The following is a 6,000-nucleotide window of genomic DNA, read 5'->3' as shown; positions in this document are numbered from 1 at the left end:
CTGAGGAAACCTAAGCGATCATGGGGAAAACATACCAACTCCTTACACACAAGAGCATGAGTTGAAGGCTGATTAGTGCTGTAAAGCTTTGTGCAAACTCCACAGTGTCAGTGGTCAGGATCGAACTCCGGATGCTGGCACTGTCAGACAGCAGCTCTACCAACTGTGCCACTGCATTGGGGCTCGGGCAGCTGAAGGCAGCACTTAAGACAGCAGCAGAGAATGAACTGAAGATGTGGTGGAGCCTCGAAATTGTGAAGACTTACGTGGTGCTTTGTAAGTGGACCAGGATCTAACATAAATCAGCAAGCACAGGTTGATAGGGTGACAAAGGCAAGGTGTGGCACGATTGTCTTTATGAATTGAGTTCAAGAATTGAGAAGTTATATTGCAACTATAGAACTCTAGTTAGCTGCATCTGGAGTACTGCATTCAGTTCTCTTTTCCACATTATAGGAAGGATGCAGAGGCTTTGGAAAGCGTGCAGAAGATGTTCAACAGGGTACTTTCTAAATATTTTAAGAAGTTGGACAAACTTGGGTTGTTTTCTCTGGAGCAGTGGAGGCTAAAGGGAGACCTGACAGAGGTTTATAAGATTATGATGGAGACAGAGTAGGCAGGTAATATTTTTCCCCAGGATCAAAATGCTTAATATCCGAGGGCATGCATGCATTTAAGGTAAGGGAGGTAAATTCAAAGGAGGTGTGTAGTGCATTTGTGTTTTTGAACCAGGGCTTAGAGAAGTGGAAAGGAATACGAGAACTGGGATCCTGGTAAGTACAAAGGGAGCATGACAAATTTATTCAGTGAATCAGACATCAAACCATCATGATCTCCGAACTGTTGAATAGCAAGTTATTTTAAAATAAATAAAAATGCAGATGCTGAAATCCAAAAACGAGTAAAGCTGTAAGAACTCAGGCAGTCAAAGAACATCTGTGTAAAGAGAAGCCATTTAACGTTACGAGGCTATGTCCTTTTCCATTGTAAAGTTCGAAGGAAAGTTATATTATTTTAGGGATGTAAATACAAATGTAGAGAGAATAACAAAATGGGATTAGTGTAACATGGGCATATGTGATTGCTGGGCCCGTTTCTGTGCTGTACCTGTCTGATTTACAATTCTTCAGCCTTGTTAACATCCTGCCATATCTCCCTTGTATTCCCTCTCGAGCTATGAAGTTCTTCTAGAATTGTACACACCCAAAATAAAACACAGAAAATATAAATTTTCGTGGTTCAGTGTTTTTCTCCAAGATATTCTGGAAATTAAGTTTCAGTTCTTGAGCTGTTCAGATCAATCTTCATGGTCAACTCCAATCAGCGGAATAAGTCACTTTGATTGCACGCATACTTCATTACACTTCTTGCTTGGAGAAAACAGAACAAGTACTTTATGAATTAACCCCTTCCAAAATGCCAGAAGACAATTCCACTGGCGACAACTATTGTCATTACCTCACGGTCCACCAGCTCACGTGTTGAAGTTACGTCATTTATGTCACTCCAATGAGATGGTTGGAGTAAGACGAGCGCCAATCGTTGCTGCGCTAGAGGCGGGACTTCCTGTTGTCCATTCTAGATTGATCTCCTACCAAAGCCCTGCTTCTTAAGTTGCATGTTCAGGGATAAACTTTGTTGTAAAGTGTGGGGTGGAAGGTCGTTTTCAGAAAAAAAAATTCCCATAAACGGAACATCCTATTTCCGAGAGTGAGAAAAGCAAGTTTTCATCGAACGGATGCAGGTCTCGAAAATGTGTAGAAGGTCGGGGCTGGCGAGGTTCTGATTAAGGACATTAAATTAGTGATGTCGTTCTGTTTTCCCGTGCTGGACTGGGGAAAATCGTCCAGCTGAATTCAGGGCCGATGAAAGTGCTGCCCACGCTACTATTTCAACATCAAAATTTGTTACTGGCCAGAGAAAATAAATTATTCTCTTCTTCTTCATGTCTAAACATTGTCATCTTTTAAGCCACTTAACTAGTTAAAACATCCCGTTACATTTTTTTCCTCATCGTTTTTTAAGGGAGTGGGGAGAAAGATTGTAAACAAACTTGTTCTGAGGAGGCATACCTTCTGTTTTACTTTCAACTGATAAATAGCATGCCATTTCAAGGGAAATCGGTAATATTTAATTTAAAATATCGATCGGATTAATTATCTTTTCTTTATAACATTTCCGCGCCTTTTTATAATAACATTGGAAAGCGACCCGCGAGAAAAATCAGATGACGTTGAGTAGAATTTCGAAATATGGTTGGTGGGTGATGCAAATCAGCTGATTGTTTTTCCCATCCTCGCCTCTCGGCCAGTGGAATAATTTCTGGGAAAGGGGATTTTTTTTTTCTCTGGTAGGTTTGACGTTGTGTTGCTGTGTGAGAATCTGGAAGCTGTGACCTGGATTTAGCCTATCGAGCCCATGAGAGAGAGAGAGAGAGAGAGAGAGAGAGAGAGAGAGAGAGGGTGGGAGGACAGGCAGCATTAAGTGTGCTTCATTCTCTCTGTGTAAACCGAAACCATCAGGCTTGTCTGGAGAACTAGGGGATCGGCAACAACCCAGACCGTGCACAGTTGAACCTTCACACGGCAGATATACAGACCCATAACCTGGTGACACAGCAAAAGAACACAACACAGCCTTTTCCCACTTGCGTTTGGATCTGTTTGGAAAGCCTTCTGAGAGGTAAGAAAGCGATTTCAATTCGTTTCACTTGCACACTCCGCACAGCTTGGGGGAATTGCCGAATGTGATCAGTTTATCTATAACTTGTTTCTACTCTAAAGTTAATAGAACATTTCTAGACGTTTTTAGGTTTGAAACATTACACAGTTTCGTATTCGGAAGTTGCCCCGGCTTTGGTTTCGATTCAGTTGAATTCTGCTGTCTACTGAGTTTTGATTGCAATGAGCTGTTGTAATTCGGTTTTATTTATGACCAAGGCCTAGGGAGAAAGATGATCTTCCCCACCCCTTCGGCTCCTCAACTGCGGACAACGTGGTGAAAATGAAATTCAGTCCTCACCCCCCTCCCACCTTTGAGCATTTTAAACATGCATTTCTGTGGGTGTATATAAATGTGTTTCGATTCCTGTTTGTCAGTACAACATGACTTTTAAAGTTGTTGCCGTGCAGTTAATATTTCAAAAGGGGAAAATGACAGCCCCTCCGATGTTTGAAGAGGTTGTTATAGTAGCAGAGATTTGGCTTTCAGATCTGGCCTCTAATTTGGAAATAGCCCTAATAGTACATTCGTAACTCTTGCCTTTTTGCCTAGCTTTTGTTTTTGCAGAGTAATTCACTTTTAATTTGAGTTTGTCTGTTTCCATTTGGGCGCATTGTAAATAATGCACAATTGCATACTAGAATGGAGCAACTGATTATTAACATGCTTTCTATGGTAAATGATGGAACAGATCTAAAAGGAATGCTGTTAACTAGACCACTCCTACAACGCAGTAAATATAGTGTGTTCCTGATTTTATTTAAAGGGGAAAAATGAGGTCATTTTTGGAATGGCATTCAATATATTGATTTTTTTAAATGTAATTGTTGGAATTTGTGACCTTGGCTCTGTAGTTCTAATCCACCGTTAGGGATATACCTTAATTATTGAATGCTAATATTGTTTATAAGTGAGCTAATCATTTTGGTGTATTGAGAGTATTTTACTGGAAACGAATGTTGAAGTGTGATTGGCTCAGTGATGTGCTACAGTGAGGCTATGGAAAATAATGCATGTGTGTGTTATGTTTTTAAACATCCAGGCCATTGCAATGTAGTCATTAGATATATTCCAAAAGGGTCTTCAATTAATTATTTAGTACCAGAAGCTTTTATAAGCTCAAGATGATATGTAAGCTTTTAAAAACAGAAATGAAACCAATTATGTTATTCCATTGAGCAACAGCATTTAATTCCTGACTAGATAAAGCCAGTTGCAGATTAACTGAAAAAGTTCAAGGCAGAGAAAGTGTATTGATCTGTTAGATGTGTTGTGCAATTTATTTATTAATTTTTATTAGTTATTGAGATAGAGCACAGAATAGGCCCTTCTGGCCCCTCAAGCCATGCCTCCCAGCAACACTGATTTAACCCTAGCTAATGGTGGGAGGAAACCACGTGGTCACGGGGAGAACGTTCAAACTCCTACAGGCAGTGGCGGGAATTGAACCTGGGTCACCAGTACTGTAAAGCATTGCACTAACCACTACGCTACTGTGCCGCCCCATCTTGTACACTGATGGCAGCATTCACATTTACACCCAGAGCTGACTTTAAATGGTTTTAAGTTATTTTCATAACATTGTATTCATTGTATCCAAAAGTAAAATGGGGTTTGTGCTCATGTAGTTATTAAAAAAATCAAATAGCGCTAGGATTTTGAAATGTATCAAATGCAATTAATTTTGGAGTGTGGTGCATTGTGTGAAGGCTAATTTCAAAACTGAGACTGATTTTCAAAGATATTAAAGGGATAGTTGTATTTTGTTAAAATGGGACACAGTATGATCCCACAAAAGGCTGTAAGACCATTTAATCTGTTATTATTAGTTTTCAGGTTGGTGTATTGGGAGAGTTGCTTGCTCTTTGAGAGTATTAGACATGACATTTTGAATGTTTGCTTGAGTTTCCAAAATAGATTGTATTGAATGCATAGATTCTGAAGCTCCTTTCAGTACCAAATTGTTGGAGCAGGTGCGGTAGTAAAATTCAGATGAAAGAGATTTGCAGATGCTGAAATCTGGATTTTGTTGATTGGTAAGTGGTTGTTTGGCTCTGAAGATAAATAATTTTAATCAATGTTTCAGTTTCATTTTGTATTTTTGAGGTCTGAAAAGATTTGCAGGGTGTGGATTATTTTTGGGCTGGGTATATGAAGTCATTAGAGTGTACAGTGAAAAAAACATTTGAACACTATGCTTGATATCTGGAGGATTGATAGGGAAGGCTTTAACTATAAGGTGCTGATGAAGGGTTTTGGCCCTAAAAGTTGACTGTTTATTCATTTCCATAGATGCTGCCCGGTCTGCTGAGTTCCTCCAGCATTTTGTGTGTGTTGCTTTGGATTTCCAGTGTCTGCAGATTTTCTCGTCTTATATAAAGCTGTGTGTGATCTCAGAGCTGTGTGTGTGTGAAATCGTGAGCAGATTTCTGCTTCACTTCTTAGGTGAAGCGCAGAAGCCAAATCTTGTTGAGACTGTAAATCTGAGATTAAAAACCACAATGTCAGAAATACTTGAATCTGGAGAGGGAGAAGCAAAGCGAATATTTTGGTACAGAAACCTTTCTACCTGGAAGAGTGTATGTCCTGTGAGGAAATGATGTGCTGATTAATAAACATGATGCCTTTGAGGGGTTAAGTTATGAAGAGAGAATAGAAGCAAGCAGCCTATTTTGTTTGGGACTGAGGAGTACTTTGCAAATTAGAGCAGCTTTTTCAGGACAGAAGTGAAGTGAAATTGATAAGAGAATTTGTAACTCTTAAATGTCAATTGATAGTAGGACAGTTGGTTTTTATTTTAGACCGTAAGACATAGCGGAATTAGGCATTCAGCCCATTGAGTCTGCTCCGCCATTCCATCATGGCTGATCCTGGATCGCACTCAACCCCATAATCTGCCTTCTCGCTCTATCTTTTGATGCCCTGACCGATCAGGAAGCGATCAACTTCCACCTTAAATATCCGCACGCCGCGATCTGTGCTGGAAATATCATTGTGAAAGGCCCCGCCGTATCTGAAGTAAAGCTGGGTTGATGCAGTTAAGCCATTGATCATCAATGTTCAATCTCACTGAATGGAAGAAGAAGATTGAGGGGCTGAATGGTGTAGTCCCATTCTCATGTTTTTGTCAACTAATTACTAATTTGTGTTGTTTAAAAGCAAAATTTTCATTGAACTTTGTAAAAGCTATTATTGGTTTCAAAGTAGGGTTCCTTGTTGTGGTTGTACTTTGTTTAGAGAAGTACATTCACACTGGAGAATTTGTATCCAGTGTAGTGA

At 39.8% G+C, this 6,000-nt stretch overlaps 1 protein-coding gene across 2 annotated transcripts in view; it reads left to right on the top strand.

The window, feature by feature from the left end:
* Nucleotides 1-2,290: 2,290 nt before the first annotated feature.
* Nucleotides 2,291-6,000, top strand: part of LOC140726389 (ETS-related transcription factor Elf-2-like) — a 165,691-nt gene continuing 161,981 nt past the window's right edge. The window contains exon 1 of one of the 2 annotated variants that reach the window (XM_073042701.1): nucleotides 2,291-2,682. The gene's annotated coding sequence lies outside the window, so the exon portion shown is untranslated. The remainder of the gene's footprint in view (nucleotides 2,683-6,000) is intronic. The other variant, XM_073042700.1, reaches the window with a different exon arrangement.

This window comes from Hemitrygon akajei, chromosome 4 (genome assembly GCF_048418815.1).
Source record: "Hemitrygon akajei chromosome 4, sHemAka1.3, whole genome shotgun sequence".
In the NCBI taxonomy this organism is placed as follows: Eukaryota; Metazoa; Chordata; class Chondrichthyes; order Myliobatiformes; family Dasyatidae; genus Hemitrygon; species Hemitrygon akajei.
The sequence above is the reverse complement of the archived record's forward strand: the minus strand, read 5'-3'. Positions and strand labels throughout refer to the sequence as shown.